The sequence below is a fragment of the Myotis nattereri genome (genome assembly GCF_964212035.1).
Source record: "Myotis nattereri genome assembly, chromosome: 17".
NCBI lineage: Eukaryota > Metazoa > Chordata > Mammalia > Chiroptera > Vespertilionidae > Myotis > Myotis nattereri.
In genome coordinates, this window is record NC_138092.1 from 24,869,521 (window position 1) to 24,887,614 (window position 18,094).

At 38.2% G+C, this 18,094-nt stretch overlaps 1 long non-coding RNA gene across 1 annotated transcript in view; it reads left to right on the forward strand.

Moving 5' to 3' along the window:
• Window positions 1-8,150: 8,150 nt before the first annotated feature.
• Window positions 8,151-18,094, forward strand: part of LOC308533593 — a 32,537-nt gene continuing 22,593 nt past the window's right edge. Inside the window, exon 1 of the long non-coding RNA XR_013997101.1 lies at window positions 8,151-9,236. This is a non-coding gene — a long non-coding RNA (uncharacterized lncRNA). The remainder of the gene's footprint in view (window positions 9,237-18,094) is intronic.

Below are 18,094 nucleotides of genomic sequence, written 5' to 3' on the forward strand. Positions count from 1 at the left end.
AAAAAGAAAAAAAAAAGAAGAGTGTTTGTTCCCAAACAATATGATTTCTAATCCTCCTGCTAAATTGCCCCTTTCTACTAATATGGCTCCATTTTTCCTTGTCTTAGGTTAACTCATATCACCTTTACTCCCTTAGTCATGGGGAATAATGGATGGGGTTTTTGAAGCCTTTGGAAAACTCTAGAAGCTTCCAAGTGCTACCAACATCAAGTCTCTAATCCCCCTCCTCCCTATACCTAATTTATCACTCGGGGCAACATTTTGTGGAAGGCCCTTTACTGCCATTACTGCATGTTGTAAAATCCCAGAGCAGAGATCCCCTTCCTAGTACTCTGACATCACAGGAATATCAGGCATGGAGTTTGGAACATGCCTAGGACTCACATTTACTGAGCTGATGAAGTTCTACTTTGAACTACAGATCAAACTTCTGAGCAGCTTTCATTTTGGAATCTAAAAATAAACAGTTCAACAAAACTCTAGATTATCCCCTTTTACATTGCCGCTCCAGTTATAGTTTGTGATATATGATCAGACTCTTTAAAATGCTGGCAAAATGGTTAATGAACTTAGAGAAACAGATCAACAACATATGTTCACCTTAAACCATCTGTTCATGATTTCACCCATGACTAACTGGTTATGAGATAGGATTTAATTAGGATATTTCTGTGGATTTAACAAGGGTCACAAACTCAGGTATTACAAGGGCCATACAGATGACATAAATAAATGAGGTGGAACAGGTGGAATCCTGGTACACTGAAAACAGCTTGTCCATCTAAAGGAACCAGCTGTTTCTCGGTGGCTGCTATTTTTGCCATGGAGGACCCAATGTCACTACATGTTCTGATATTTCAAGAGAAATCAGAGATCTGGAATTTAATTTTATATTTTTCAAAGTTGGCGTATAGTCAATTTTTAACCCAAATATTAAGCCAGACAAAACAGTCTGCTAGCCAAAATCATGACCTTTCCATTTCTCACCCCTTGGGGAAAGTTCCAAAGATTCTAACCATATTCAATGTCATTAGGATACAGTGACATCAAAGTTAATATTTCCCATTGATACCTCATTCAGTTCAGCTCAATCACAGGAATTTCTTCAGTGTTTTCCACTCATCAAGTTAATAAACTAGTTACTTATTCAGGCTTTGAGACTGTGACATATGATATTTGAAGGCAGGCAGTTTAATAAAAATCACAAAGAGAACACCATATCAAAACCAATATCTTTGTGTCAAATGTCAGCCAAGAACATGAGGCACAAGACTCTAGAAACACTTGGAGAAAAAGAAAGGGGAAAAAAGAGAGAGATAATTTACCAAAATTAAGTCATTTGAAAGAAAAGCAGTAAACCTTGCCTAAAGAACAGTAAACCTTGCCTAAGATCTCCACTGGAATTCATATTCTAATTTTGTCTGAGACCCTAAAGTATGAATATTTGTTGTATGTGTTACAAGTGCTATTATGAGCTCTATTATGATTATTATAATAATAACAGCATTTTTCCATGGCTCATCTTTGCTTCCAATGCTTCCAAGAGAAGATCACAGAGCTTCAAAGAATAGGCTTCATCCTTCCATTTTGCCTAGAGGAAATGTTTAAGGTACCACAGACTTAATTAGACCTATTATGAAACTTGCTTTGTGCTTTACAAAATAAACACCTTCACATATCAGATATCATGTGATTTTGATAAACTTTGTGATTACGAAGGGCAAACATTTTTATTTTTATTCTTTATTGTTTAAAGCAGTGGTTCTCAACCTTCTGGCCCTTTAAATACAGTTCCTCATGTTGTGACCCAACCATAAAATTATTTTCGTTGCTACTTCATAACTGCAATGTTGCTACTGTTATGAATTGTAATGTAAATATCTGATATGCAGGATGGTCTTAGGCGACCCCTGTGAAAGAAAGGGTCGTTCGACTGCCAAAGGGGTCGCGACCCACAGGTTGAGAACCACTGGTTTAAAGTATTATGTATGTCTCCTTCCCCCACCCCCCATTGACCTCTCCCTGACTACCCCAGCACGTGCCTTTACCCCCTAGTGTCTGTATCCATTGGTTATGCTTATATGCATGCATACAAGTCCTTTGGTCTCTTACCTACTGCCGCCCCCTGCACCTCCCCGCCTTCCCTCTGAAGTTTGTAGGTCTGTTTGATGCTTCTATCTCTGAATCTATTTTTGTTCATCAGTTTATGTTGTTCATTATATTCCACAAATGAGTGAGATCATGTGATATTTATCTTTCTCTGACTGGCTTATTTTGCTTAGCATAATGCTCTCCAGTTCCATCTATGCTGTTGCAATGGTAAGAATTCCTTCTTTATTACCGCAGCGTAGTATTCCATTGTGTAGGTGTACCACCATTCTTTAACCCTCTCATCTGCGGTTAGCACTTAGGCTGTTTCCAAATCTTAGCTATTGTAAATTGTGCTGCTATGAACATAGGGGTGCATATGTCCTTTCTGATTGGTGTTTCTGATTTCTTGGGATATATTCCTAGAAGTAGGATTACTGGGTCAAATAGGAATTTCATTTTTAATTTTTTGAGGACACTCCATACTGTCTTCCACAGTGGCTGCACCAGTCTGCATTCCCACCAGCAGTGCACCAGGGTTCCTTTTTCTCTATATCCTCACCAATGTTTGTCGATTTGTTGATGATAGCCATTCTGACAGGTGTGAGATGGTACCTCATTGTTTTTTTTCATTTGCATCTCTCAGATGATTGTGACTTTGAGCATGTTTTCATATGTCTCTTTGCCTTCTGTATGTCCACTTTCAAAAAGTGTCTATTTAAGTCCTTTGCCTATTTTTTTTTATTGGATTGTTTATCTTGAAGGGCAGACATTTTTACTTCCATTTTCCCAATGAGGATAATTGAGGCCCAAGGATAATTTACCAAAATTAAGTCATTTGAGAGAAAAGCAGGACTCCAGCCTGCTGATGGAAACTGTCAAGCCGGAGTTTTCTCCAGCCTCTGTTTGTTGCTCTTCTATTGAATGGAAGTTCATCCTCAGTTCCCTCGTGATAGCAGAGGCTCAAATAATGTCTCTTGATTTCCTTCCAAAGTTAAAGGTGAAGATCAATTAACAGAGATGCTGGGGATTCAGAAACTTTCCTTACAAATATGGTGTTCTCTGACTTACTTTTTCATTCACAAATGTCTATATGTGGCATCGGTGTTGGGGAGGTGACTTAGTACAATTTTGCAGGTAACTACAGATATAGGGAAAGCAAAACAGATATATGAAAATCAAAATTTGCCCCAAATAAAAATGAGCATGTAATTATTTGCCTCATAAAATAATTAACTAGATTATTCCCTTAAATAATTAGCATTGAAAATTGATTTTATTCTCAAATGTTGAATTTATACTCTACTTTTCAGGAACATATCTGGGCACTTCCCAAGGATGACAGAAAATTTCCAGGGGGAAAAAAATTAAAAAAACTTTTTCACAATCTCACAACACTGCCTTATCAAAGCAGCATAATCTATAACCACACAAGGGGAAATAGTTTATGCCCAGAGTCATAGTCCAAATACCATAGGAAGATATAACAGCTGAGAGAAATATAATAATCATTGATTATACTTTGGACAACTCACCCATAACAATGGCTAGAAGTTTTTTAAATGTATTTTAAAATTCCTACTTAAATCTGTGTTACCCAAATATGAGTTGCTTTGATTATTAACAAATTACTTTCCAGCTCTCTAGATTGCATTTCTTGAGACAAGAAAATATCAGTGAAATCAGAAATGTTAACTAAACAGTAGCACCCATTACACCAATAATAGATTGAGACAAATGTTTGCAGAGAATCATGGTTGGATTCCACGCAGGGTAACACGGGTTTGATGTATTACTTTGATATTCAAAATCTAGGTCTGGTGTCATGACTGCCTTGAATTTCAGTGCCAGCTGTACCACTTACTACCAGCCCTAGTAGGGAAATATTTTCCACACTTTAAAACTTGTTTCCTAATCTGTATGGTTTCTCTTCACAGAGTGCTGTGATAATTAAAGGAAGCAATATGTAATGAGACTAGACACATTATATGGATACAATAAAGCAGCCATTACTACCACCTACAGCTACACGTTGAAAAGAAATAAGCTATATTTTAAGTTATGTAAAAAATTACCTAAGTGAAAAATGTATGTACACACCATGCATATATATATGTGTGTGTGTGTGTGTGTGTGTGTGTGTGTATGTATACATACATATATGTGTGTGTATATATATATATTTACATGTGTGTGTCTATATGTGTAAAGGTAAATTTTTATCCTCTTTTATAGTTAAAATTTTCATCTTCAGGGCATTAAATAAACTGCCAAATGCTGATATGAATTAGAGCTGAGGTTCATACCTGGATATGATTGGTTCTCTAAGATACAGTTCATCTGAACCTATGTTTATCACATAAAAAGTAACATTTTTAAACTTTTAAAAAATCATTGACTTGTATTACCCTGAGGTCATAAGACCTTCACAATCTAGCAAAGTCCTTTAAAATTTGGGCGGGGGGGAAGAAAGTCATGTCATTTTGAATGGAGATGAAAGGAAAGGGAGAATTTGCCACAGATGGTGTATGCATAAAGCTTTTCATAAATATTGGACATTCTTTTGCTGAACCCCTAACAGATGGTCATGCAGTCTATATTTGAATGTTTTTGGTAATTGCTAACCTCATTAGAAAGTTTTGCCTTATAATGAGCATCTCTCCAATTTCTACCCATTGTTCTGCCCTTTGCTATTGATAACTCTGAGAGGTCTGGCCCTGAGAGAAACTGGAGCAGGCTATTAATAAAAGTAAAACTGGGTTAGGGAATGCTGTCTTCACTATGGGACTGGTTACTTCGGTAGCTATCTGGTTTTATACATTTTGCAAAGCCCAGATGGTATGGCCCACATTCACAGAATTAAAATTTTGAATTGCCAAAGGCATGAGGGGCACAGATGTAGAGTATGAATAGTATTCAAAGTCATGGGGGACATCTCAATCATAAATAATCTATTTATTAGGAGGGGTACATGATGTTCAGGGTTCAACCCCCAGGGGAGGAGGTTGCTAAGGAGTAGATGGTTTGGTAAGGCCCCACTGAGAGGGTTCATTCAAGACAGGTGTCCAGAGCCAGTGGGAGAGTGAAGTCAAAATCAGAGTCCAGGTGCATGAAGCCTATAGGGTGGACATCTGGCTCAGGTAGATAGAAGAGTTCATTGACTCACTAATTCATCAGATATATTTATGGAGCATTTAATATGGGTTAAGAGACAGCATGATAAGTACTGGAGACACAATGGAAAAGAAGACTGATCAGGTTTCTAACCAAGTGGACAGAATCCTCGGGTTCATTGAACATCAGGCTTACCACACTAAGACCAAAGACTTAATCTATTATGAGGGATGGAATCTAGAAACCTATTCTATTTCTATACCTCCTTCCTCATCAACATAATTGCTCTTCAAAGATACGCTGAAATAAGTTAGACAAGGGATTTTTTGAAAGAGTACCACATTACCTTTCTTAAAGAGCGGAACTGATGCATCTCTTCAAGTACTTTTATACATGCATTTTAGCTGACTCGTGATATGAACAAAAAATTCCCATAATAATGTGTATACTCGCCCACACCACTTCCTCACCATAGAGAATACATTCTTGTGCTTGTACATGAGTGAGCTTTGACACCTGGCAAATGTTCCTTTGCCTTATATTTTCCTGGTTACCTACACCTGATATTCAGTGAAACCCAGATTCGCCATAGATTGTCACATTTATAATAAAATAAGGACAGGTAGGAGGAAGAGAGGAGAAATGATTTAGACATTTTATAATTTATTAAAATGTGAGGACAATAACCCCACATTAATCACCGTGTTGGCATCTATAGTTGGGAGATAATGCAGATTAATGTGGGTCCATACCATTTTAAAGCTATATTACCATTGGGCATATGCATTTTTCACTTTAGAATTCTTAAATAGACTAATTTATCAAGAGTTAAGCCTTATTGTGATTAAACCTGGTTGATGGGCCTTTGGGAGAGGGATGGAGATAAAGATTGACTACAGTCCAACCCTTGATATATTGATAGAATATCAGTCCCAGGAAAGAGTTCTCATAAGCTATCATGATATATAAGAATTTCAGGCATTTTCCAAGTCTTGAGAAAATAAACTAGGGGGAGACATAATTGCAAATCACACTCAATTTAAACTCAAAAAATCTAGGTGGATACTTTTACAAAGATATATTTGACATAATATAGAATTCTGGAAGACTCTTCCCTAGCAGGTCACAATTTTACATGGATATTTCCTGAATCAAGTTGGAGAAGATGATGCTGAAGAAAGCTTACCAGAGAAGCATATGTTTTAGAAGTGAGTAATTTTTGGAAATGTTTATGTTTTAAAATGTTTTCGCCCAAATCCCCTGTTTTATATGATCTTATCTTTGATTTTGCTCTCAGCCTCCAGGAATGATGAAGGATTTTTTATACTGACACAAGCACCAAAGTTCTCTCTTCCACAGACTAGGGACTTTGTTCTTGCCCTAAAGGACCTTCGGACTTAGGAAACAGAGTGAACAAACAGGAAGCTATTTCCAACTGGCCTGTACATTTGAGAAAGAAGATCTCAATTGATATATCCAAAAATAAATTTTGAGATACTGGAAAGAAGTGTCAGAAACACAGTTTTTTAAGAAGCTTGAAAATATTTATTTGGGTTTCCTAACACAAAACGCCCTTGCATAGAGAGATCTTATAAAAAGAATAAGGCAGTGGTAAAATATATTTTCATGTCCCTACCTTTGAAAGTGCAAAAGAAAACTACCTAAGCTCGTCTTTCCTTGGATAATCTATCTTATTGGGCACAGGGTGGGGCATTATACTACTTCTCTTTAAAAAAAAAAAAAAAAACTGTGTAAGCTGTGTTCTTACATTTTCAATAATTCAGTAGCTTTATATGCACTAGTGTTCTGGCCTTACTAGTTCATGCTTCTGTGAATTATCAAGATAATATTTGCAGGGTGAAATTACACAGGAGCAAAGGATGTATTTCTCTGATCACCATAATCAAGCCCTCAGTTCCCTATGAATAGAAATTACACCATACCTGGGTGCTGGTGTGCAAACTCCTTGTACTGGAAATCTTTACTGTCAAATTGTCAGCCATCACTTCCAAATAATTGACATACTTGAGATTCTGAGACACCCTTGGATTTAACATAATCCTTATGGCCCTTTATTTCCTGGAAATGTCTAGCCATAGTTGGAAAGTGTTCTCACCCTCTGCAGAAGAATAATTGCCATATAGCTACTGGGATTATAGGTCCTTAGTTCCCTTACTCTTAACATGGCTTCCTATTGACACCCAATGATGAAGAGTATAAGGCAATTTCATGTTGTTTTGTGCAAAGTTCTGAATGTAAACCCACCCTCATTTAGGTTTATATGCTCAATGCCCATAAGAAATCTTTGATTAAGCCTTAATGAATCTCCTTCCCATCAAGTTTAATGAAATCCTCCTTAACCAGAAAACCGATGCCCTGACTGATACCCCAGCTCACAGAAATATTTGTCCTGGAAGAAAGCCATTTTTTATAGGAATACTGTCTAGCTTAGATCTTGCTGAATACTGTCAGCACCCCACGAGAGGTGAATAATACACTATGTTTGCGAAGTCATGGTTCCTTATATTCAAAAGGTCTTGTCAGAAACAACTTATGCTACAATATGAGATGCCAATTCTGCAACTCAACAAGCCATGTTACATATGCCTCAAGACCAGGTTCTAGAACATGAAATTCTTCTATGCTGGCAACTTTTCAGTTTCACTTTACTTGAGTCTGTGTCATAAGACATAGATACTCCCTGTTAATGTCTTTTAGAGACTTTTTATGGACAGTACTGGCTATAGTGTACCATAGCAATCATGGACATAAATAGAGGATTTGAAGATACAAAAATAGGTTAGGTTGCTTAGGGAAGAACGATGAGTGAGGAGAGCAGATACCCCAGGTCTTAGATCTGAGTTATTCTAATATATAATGGTTGAGAAGAAGGAAAGAGGTGGGATTCTTAAGGTATTACTACATTTTTACTCATTGATAAAGAGTGATAAGAAAAGTAGTAATGGAATCAGAAATGTTTCAAGAAGAAGGGAGCAGTCAACTTTATTGACTGTCTCTGAGAGTTCAATTAAAAACAACACTTAAAAAGTACCTATTGAATTTGTCAAGATGAAGTCAAAAAGGAACTTAGCAAAAGAAATCTCAGTATTATTGAGGGAGGCAGAAGACAGTAAAGTTGGGCTGATGGGAAAATGGACTGCAAGAGAAGTAGAAATAGTATTCATAGATAATATGTTCATGAAGCTTGCCCATAAAGAGAAGTTAAAACAATAAGATCAAGAATGGAGGTTAGACATTGTCAAGCAAAATAATAATAATAACTGACACAACGTGACTGCTATGCTAAGTACTCATTTTATATGTGGTTTGGTTTAATCCACAAATCAACCCCATGTGGCACATATTATTACTATCTTCATTTTATCTATGAGTACACTGAGACACAGAGATTAAGTAACATTCCCATAGTCATTTTGATTCAGGCGGTCCAGTCCAGTGCCTGCGTTGTTAATCGCTGTACTGTTCACTCACACAGTATGATAACGGATGCGTTTGGAAGTTCCAATGTTTCTCCTATGGCTTTGCTATGTGTGTTCTATGTGACTTCTTCAACCTCAACTTCCCTGAGCTCATTAGCTATGAGTACAACATACATATTGATGAATAGATGTAAAAGATGAAAAACTGTACAAAAAACATTACTGTTTCATAACACCTTCAGCAGTCATGAATACATTTGAAATTTAGAAACATTTCATCCATTTCTCAAAATGACCAAATAGATATTTCAAGAATTCTGAAGGCTACCTTTTTTTTCTGTCCCTCAGAACTCAAGGAAAAATATAACAAAGAAAAAATAAAGGAAATGATTCTAAGAGAGACAGAGTGATCAGGGGCTCTGTTTGAAAACAGTCAACATGATGAAGTTCCTTTAAAAACCTTGAGAAGCAACTGCTCTGACTGAGAGAAGGAAAAATGACATAATTGGGGTCCCCTGGGCCAGAGTGATACGACCCTGAGATGGAGTGTGACAAGAAGATGGAGAGCACAGGGTGCTCCTCTTAAAGAACACTGTGAGTACTACTGCACAGAAGCTTGGCCTGTGGGTCCCAGGTGTCAAGTTCTTTGGAATTCTGAAAGCATTCAGGTCCCTCTGCTATAGAGAGTACAATAGGCTGGAAACACTACTCCCCAGCAATTTTAAATGACTCCTGTCTTCTTCTCTTATTTCTGTGATATATGTAACAGGATATGCAATTTTTCTTTAAGAATAAAATATCACTTGTTCCATCATGATAATAATTTTCTAATTTTTGCAGTTATACAACCACAGAACTCTTGCCTCCAATTTTATTTTTTACTCTTATAGTCCTACACAGTAAATCCACAAGTTCACACTGTATCATACTATGAAACCTAGATATTTGATGAATGAATATGCATTCTTTGTACTGTGGCTTCTGCCTACATTCTCAGCCTCTCCACTTGCCTCCCCCTTCTAGGCTCACACCTTCACATCTACACATACACTGGAAGTTTCCACAGCAGGTTCATCTTTCTGATTTGTGGGTGTTGCCTTCCTGTATTGTTCCATGTTGTCAGCTTAGCAACCCTTTGCTCACCCAATGAAACACTGCTCACACATCTCAGCTTCCCAAAGACCCTCAGAGGTTTATTCCAATGCTCTCAGCACAGCTCGACATGGTCCTGTCATGGTATTTTCTGTTGAGGATGGGATTATATCATATTCATCTTTGTAGCGTGAAGGCCGAGGCAAAGTGTCCAGGCTACAATAAGCAACCAGCACATGTTTGCTCAGTAACTACTTTGTTAATGGTGAATCTAAGAATAGAATTTAAAGTCGCACGGTGCTCCCCAGTCCTACTGTGTGTAGGGCAGTGTTCTAGGAACTAAGAGTGTTTTAGTCAGGGTCATTACAGGAAAGAGATGGCCCATGCAAATGAGGTAATTGAGAAAGGTCAGAAAAAGTGCTACCCCGTGGCACATACTGGTATCTCAGGTCTTTGAGGACTCTCTTGTGATATATATAAAATAAAAATTATAATGAATATAATTATTAATGTCATATAGCAATCAATAATACATCATTAATGATTATATATTAAATATGCCATGTAATTATATAATTATGATATTATATTATTTTCCTCCAAAAAAATTATCAGTAAATTTTTTTTGTAAGTCTATTTAAATTTTAATCAAACCTCCTGGCATAGGTCATGACTCAAAATTTAATTTCGATCACAATCAGCTCAATCAAGAAAGAGGTCATTTGCACAAGTAATGGTTACTGCACTTCCCTATTCCCCTGCACTGCCAGTTCTGGCCTCGTAGCTATCCTACAGTACTGCTGAGCCCAGAGCCTTTGAATGGCAAGAAACAGAAATTCAACTCAGACTAACTGAAGCAGTGAAGGAAACTGGGAATCATAGGGCCACAGCTGTGTCGTGGCTCAGCTGGACCCAGGGCTGAAAGGGGTCTGCTTTCTCTTTGCGTTTATTTGGTTACTTTCTACAAACTCTCATCCCATGATAGGAAACATGGTCACCTGCAAGCCCAGATCCTCAATCCTCCATTTTACTAACTCCAGGGAAAATACAGTGTGCTCTGTTAACTATGACACAATGACCTTTTGTTATCTCCAAGTAGCTTGGTCTTGGTCTTTTGTCTACCACATTGGCAGAAGAATGGGTGAGATGGAGGAGGTGAATAACAATTTCATGAATTCATGAATTTCTCCCTTCCTTCCTTTCTTCCTCCCTTCCTTCCTTCCTTCCTTCCTTCCTTCCTTCCTTCCTTCCTTCCTTCCTTCCTTCTTTCTTTCCTTCTATCTGTCTATCTAGAAATTGATAGAGCTTTGTATGGAGCCATAGCATTTTGAATTATCTTCATTTGAATTGAATTGAAGAGTTCAATGGGAGGAAGAGAAGGAAATATAAAGAGGTAACGGGTGTAGTGAGCCATCACTCCCCTTTGTTCTGCCCAGGAGACATCACAACTACTTGGAACATTTATCCTTAGACACCTCAGGCTTGAATTTTGTTCTTCTATCCATTGGCCAAAGACTAGTGGGAATTTAGATACAAATATCAGGAGGTTGAAATACCCATCTTGTTAGATTGTAAGATGGTTCCCACACCCCCTTTTTTTCCTTCTGTTCCCTCTCCTAGTTTCTCAGTTTACTTAGACTCACAAACTGATTCCTGCCAAGTGATTCATTCCAGGGCAGCTGATGTACATCAATGCTGCAAAAATAAATATATTAGTGCCGCATCTCATCTCAAAAATTCATCTAAATGTCACAATCTAATCTATAATATAGAGTGTCCCTTGCCCTAACTGGTTTGGCTCAGTGGATAAAGTGTCGGCCTGTGGACTGAAAGGTCCCAGGTTCGATTCCGGCCAAGGGCATGTATCTTGGTTGCAGGCATATCCCCGGTGGGAGGTGTGCCAGAGGCAGCAGATCAATGTTTCTCTCTTATCGATGTTTCTAACTCTCTATCCTTCCCCCTTCCTCTCTGTAAAAAATCAATAAAATATAATATAGAGTGTCCCAAAAAATGTATACACACTTTGAATAATTATTCATTCCAATAGGTTAAAGCTGAAAAGAAAGAAACATCAATCAAGTCATCAGCTTTTAGTAGTGTATACATTTAGCGCATTTAGGGGGGACACGCTGTATAATGTGTTCATTTCTACATAAAATAATGTGTCTACCAGGCATTAAAGTAAGACTGGAAATAGAGAAATGCAGGTGATATTTCTCCTTAGCACTGTACATCCTTGCACACTGCTCTGAATACCTCAATCCAATAAGCAAGGCTGTGTTTACTGAAACCAAACTTGGGTAAGACTGTGAGGATGTAACTGCTGGCTAGAAATCAATCTGTTGTGCCAGTATCACTTGCATATTTACAGAAATTTCAGTTTCCCTGAGTGGACAATTACTAGACACTTTCTGAGTGAGGAGCTAGCAATAATAGTTTTCCAAGAAGCAACTGCCATGAGGTGCTTTAAATTGTTATAATGTCCATGGTGATCTTACTTTTTTTTTTTTCATCAAGTTGACATTTTTGAGGTGAACAAGACTTTTTTATAATTTAAAGAATATATTGCTATTAAATTAATACATTCATTATACCTGGCAATTTGACAAGGCCACCAGCCATTTTCACTCTTCTCCTTGGCCACATCTGATATGGGTGTTACATACCGTGGCTTCTTTGGGGGGTTGAACAGATTTTGAAGCCTGATTCTTTTCCTCAAAAGTCTGGGCCCTGCCCTAACCAGTTTGGCTCAGCAGATAGAGCGTTGGCCTGAGGACTCAAGGGTCCCAGGTTCGGTTCCTGTCAAGGGCATGTACCTTGGTTGCAGGCACATCCCCAGTGGGGAGTGTGCAGGAGGCAGCTGATCAATGTTTCTCTCTCATCAATGTTTCTAACTCTATCCCTCTCCCTTCCTCTCTGTAAAAAATCAATAAAAATATAATTTAAAAAAAAGTGTGAGCCCTAAGGAGTGTTTTACTAGTAAGTCTCATACAGTCAAAGAATTTTTTTAAACCAGGGTTGTGGTTTCTTTAGCAGTGCAATCCCTTCGAAAATTCGTAGGCTTCTGATCTCGCTTTCGGTCCCATGTGCCAGCAGCCACACAAAAAGTTCTTTGATGGGAAAAATTCTCAAACTTGATGTATTCCTCTGCTTCCTTGCTCTGTGCCTGCCACACCATATCTCTTAAGTCAACGGCCATTTCTTTTTTTAAAAAATATATTTTATTGATTTTTTTACAGAGAAGAAGGGAGAGGGACAGAGAGAAACATCAAAGAGAGAGATCGATCAGCTGCCTCCTGCACACCCCTCACTGGGGATGTGCCCGCAACCAATACATGCCCTTGACCGGAATCAAACCCGGGACCCTTGAGTCCGCAGGCTGACGCTCTGAGCCAAACCGGTGCGGCAACGGCCATTTCTTTAAGGCTTTCTTCAACCGTGGATGGGAAGCCTGAATTCTTTTTTTTTTTTTTCTACAAAAATTTTAAAATTCTTTATTTTTTAAAGTATTACATAAATCTTCTTTTCCCCCCATTGACCTCTCCCTGGCTGCCCTCAAACCTCCCCCCCACCCCGCACATGCCCACACCCCCAATCTCTCCCCCGAACCCCAACTATGTCCATTGATTATGCTCATATGCATTCATACAAGTCCTTTGGTTGATCTCTAACCCCCTCACTCCCTGCCTTCCCTCATAGGTTGGACAGTCTGTTCGATGCTTCTATGACTCTGGTTCTATTTTTGTTCATCTGGTTCTATTATATTGTTCATTATAGTCTACAAATGAGTGAGATCATGTGATATTTATCTTTCTCTGAATGGCTTATTTCACTCAGCATAATGCTCTCCAGTTCCATTCACACTGTTGCAATGTTAAGAATTCCTTCCTTTTTATCGTAGCGTAGTATTCCATAGTATAGATGTACCACAGTTTCCTAATCCACATATCTGCTGATGGGCACTTAGACTGTTTCCAAATCTTAGCTATTGTAAATTGTGCTGCTATGAACATAGGGGTGCATATATCCTTTCTGATTGGTGTTTCTGTTTTCTTGGGATATATTCCTAGAAGTGGGATTATTGGATCAAATGGAATTCCATTTTTAATTTTTTGAGGAAACTCCATACTGTTTTCCACAGTGGAAGCCTGAATTCTTCATCTGATCTTCGTCACAGGTCACTTCATTCAACTGAGGAATTTTATTAGACATTTTTAAAAAATGCCTTCTAGCCGAAACCGGTTTGGCTCAGTGGATAGAGCGTCGGCCTGCGGACTGAGAGGTCCCAGGTTCGATTCCGGTCAAGGGCATGTACCTGGGTTGCGGGCATATCCCCAGTAGGGGATGTGCAGGAGGCAGCTGATCGATGTTTCTCTCTCATCGATGTTTCTAGCTCTCTATCTCTCTCCCTTCCTCTCTGTAAAAAATCAATAAAATATATTTAAAAAAATGCCTTCTAACATCTCATCTTTAACTAGTTCACATTTTTAAAAATAGCAAGACCCTAATTTCTGGACTGTATTACTTTCCTTCAATTCTACTTATATACTGGCCATTTCTTTTCTGAATTTTTTTGTAATAACCTTGCTAAAGGCAGCCAATAATAACGAATAGATGCTAGTGTTTTTATCCTATTCATGCATTTCCCCTAAAACTGAAAGGGCCCTTATCCTGTCTCCCAAGTTACTATAGGCAACAGTTTTTCCAGTTGCTTTTCCAAAGTATAAAATAGATAACTGGTTTCTTATATATCCCAGCCTCTGATACTGACCTCTTGTTGCCCAACAATGAAGCCAGTGCCATATAGTATAGCTTTATTTTAAAGCAATTTGATGCTAATACCAATTTCTTTATTAGACAGTGTGGACAAAAAAAGGCCACATGCCAACCTGACAAGCTCAGGAAAGGCCTGCATGGTGGTCTGGCACACTCAAGAGACCTAAAGCAACCAAAAGGATGGTCTGAAATTAAAGCTTTAACTAAAAGCAGTTTATGGTGGATAGTCATACCATAGGCTGGTTTCTTCCCTGACGAAGGTCAAGTTTGATCTTAACTGAACCTATTGTCTTTTTGCATTTAAGATAACATGCCTTTGGAATATCAAGGTAACTTGTAACTACCCTTTTTCTGAACCCCTTCGGGCACAACCAATGCACCAGGGTGGAGACCACAAATTCCCTCATTGTTAGTTTACTGTTGACTGTTAACTATGTAAAAGAAGCATGTGTCTATCATTTTACTTTCTTTTTAAATTTATTGTCTCAAGTTTTACATATGTCTCCTTTTTCCCCAATATCATTTTACTTTTTATCCAATCCCAGAGGTTCCCCTCCTCCCCTGCTTTGCTTTCTCCTGGTTCCCTAATCTATCACCAATGGATTTCATGTAACACACTTAAGGCTCCTCCTTTGATTGTAATTTATAAAACAAGGTGAAAAACTGCCATTATCTCAATCCGTTGAGATTCTGCTTCCAGATAGTTTGGCTCAAATAAACTCACAAAAATTCTTTACAGGTTTGAATGTTTCTTACATTAACAGCAGGATAGACCAAGGTATGTGTTAGTTAATATATCTTCACATCATAGTGGTTTAATGCAATAGCAGTTTATTTCTCATTCATATAGCGGTTGAAAATGGATTGGGCAGCCTCTCCATGTCAGAGTGGTCCCATGTGGGAACCCTGGCTTTCTAGGTTGCCACAGAAGACAAACAGAGAGCTAGAACACTGACAGGATACTTTTAAAAGCCAAGACTGGAAGGAGGGTTACTTCACTGTTGCTTACACATAACACTGTCTCTGCTACAGGCACTGCAAGCTACTGATTTCACTATGTATTAGCCATTGAACATTAGGAAGTTACTTAACCTCTGTGTGCTTCAGTTTTCTTCTCTGTAAAATGGGGATAATGAAAAGATAACTACATTGGAGAGTGATAGGTATATATATATTAGATCTAATTAGAACAAGCCTGGTGTACAGTAAGTGCGATATAAGGTTATGTAAGTGTTACATAGCAAATTTGAAATGTCAGTACGGAGCACACCAAGATAATTAGCAAATGTGCTATTTTATCGTTAGTCTAATGACTGGGAAGTCAGATCGTTTTTAAACCTAGCCCACATGACTCTGAGGCCAAAATAATGCATATCTTCATATCTCATTTTATGACCTTTTATTTTAGCTCAATTTGGGTTTGCATGGGAGCTTTTAGAGTGTGTGGGAAGCAATGGGATGAGACACTAGTGAAAGTTTTTCAGATGGAGCTAATCTGGTTATCACTCAAGAAATAATCTTCGTAAGGGCTACTGAGAACTTACCTGATTAATGACTGCCAAATTTACCAGGAAGTGAGTCTGTATGAGAAAATATTGTCTTTCATTCATAAAATAATTTATTCATTTTCCAAAACATAATAAGCATTAAGTATATGCCAGGCACTTTGTTAAACAAAAAGCTATAAATAATTGATTCTCCCTGGGGCGGTAGAAGCAGATTGTGTGCCTATCAAGTAGAATTTATTATTATCCAAGTTTTTATAAAGAATAAATTAAAATTTTAAGAAGTACCAGAGATACTCATCTTTCTCCCCTTAGCATGGAAAATGATGGAGTCAAGATTTGCATCTGGGACTCTCATGCTAGCACCCACACTCTTTATTTCTCCAGCATGTTATTCAGGGTGCTGGCAGGAAACAGCTGGTACACAGAAAATGCATAAGGCAAGTTCTAAAAAGGGACTATGAACCAAAATGTGGGCAAAGTAGGGGGAAGCACAGGGAGAATATAATTCACTAGGGCTGATAGCAACTGAACACTGTTCATACCTATGGCCCTGAAAGGAAAGACAGTGTGGTTACCAGAAGCCAGAGTGACAAGGGAAAGAATGTAAGGGATGCAGCCTGTCCCATGTGATCCCACAGGGAAAGAACTGGTATAATAAATACCCAATAGTTCCCTCCCTTTGATTTCCTGCCAGGGATTCTCACTGGCTGGAACCAGTAGAAGCTGGAGAGCAAGGGAGCCCACTGATGAATAAGTGCTTCTAGTTTAACCTCCTGAAAAACAGAAGAGTAAATTTGAGGGGGCACCAGAAGATATCCAAGGTGGGTCATGGAGGAGAATGCATCTGAGGTGGCTAACAAGATCACCATCAATCGCTTTAACAATGATGTGCCTACCTAATTATACAGTAAACAAAATTGTATTGGTCAAGAGTTTACTTAATTTTCACAATCAACTCCCTTTTACTATATACGTCAGTTCATTAATATTTCATTATTTTATTACAGTAATAAATGAACTGGTAAACACAGGTTTGGGAACAAACAGACTGGACTCAGTAAGCACTTTATCAACAGGTGACAGGTGAAGCGTGCAGGTATACTAACCCAGATGCCCACTCTCTGCAAGAAGCGAGTGGGCAGAGGAAAGGATCACCGTGAAGTACCAAATGTTGAGATGCATCAGTGAAACCAACAAATCAGATTTAAAGGGCAGAGAAGAGAGCTGCTAGTGACGTTCTATGCTGAGCATCTGGCCATTTTGCCTTGTACCTGAAGTGGAAAAACATTTGTCTGACTAGAATTATTCAGTCATTTTTCCTAATCTTTTCTTCTTTATAGCATCAATGATCTTCAGTTTTTTAGCAAAGCTGTCTTTGATAGTTAACATCTGTGTGGTCCTCATGTCTGAAAATTTCACGGATCAGTGTCTCCTCCACTACGTGCTTGGTCCATTTTAACAGACCAGTTTTGCAGGCGACATAAATGATTAATGAATTTAGTGTGGTGAACTAGCAGCTAGTTTGGTGTATCTGACCTAGGTGCTTTAAAACTCATTACTGGTACCTATTGAAGCTTTGCTAATGGATTTAAAATAGATTTCACTACTGTTAAAATGACTCTGCTCTTATGTGATCATGATTTTTCATGTTCCTTGTTTATGTGTTGTTACTTGACTTGCTAGGCACTATGAACAGATGCATATATTTTTTTAAAGTCAATCTACAAGCAGGGCGACAATTTACCAAGTTCCATTTAGAAAAGAAAGACATTTATTATGAAGTTACAGGTCTAAGTGATGGACATTTGACACAATATAGCACTTTTTAATATAGACTTTATGTGCTTAATATTACAAGTAAAGCCAGGTTTGTACTAAAATAGTGCCCAAAATACTCCCTATAATGGACATTTCCTATTTGCTCAACAATTTCTTCTTTCATATAGTTGTGAGGGGGCTGGCAAACATGTTACTCTGCCTCTCTCCTTCCATGGATGGGGCATCCTCTAGCTGGCCAATCAAAAAAATGTCTTTCCCACAAACACTGTGATTGGTTCAAGAATGATCATGTGACTC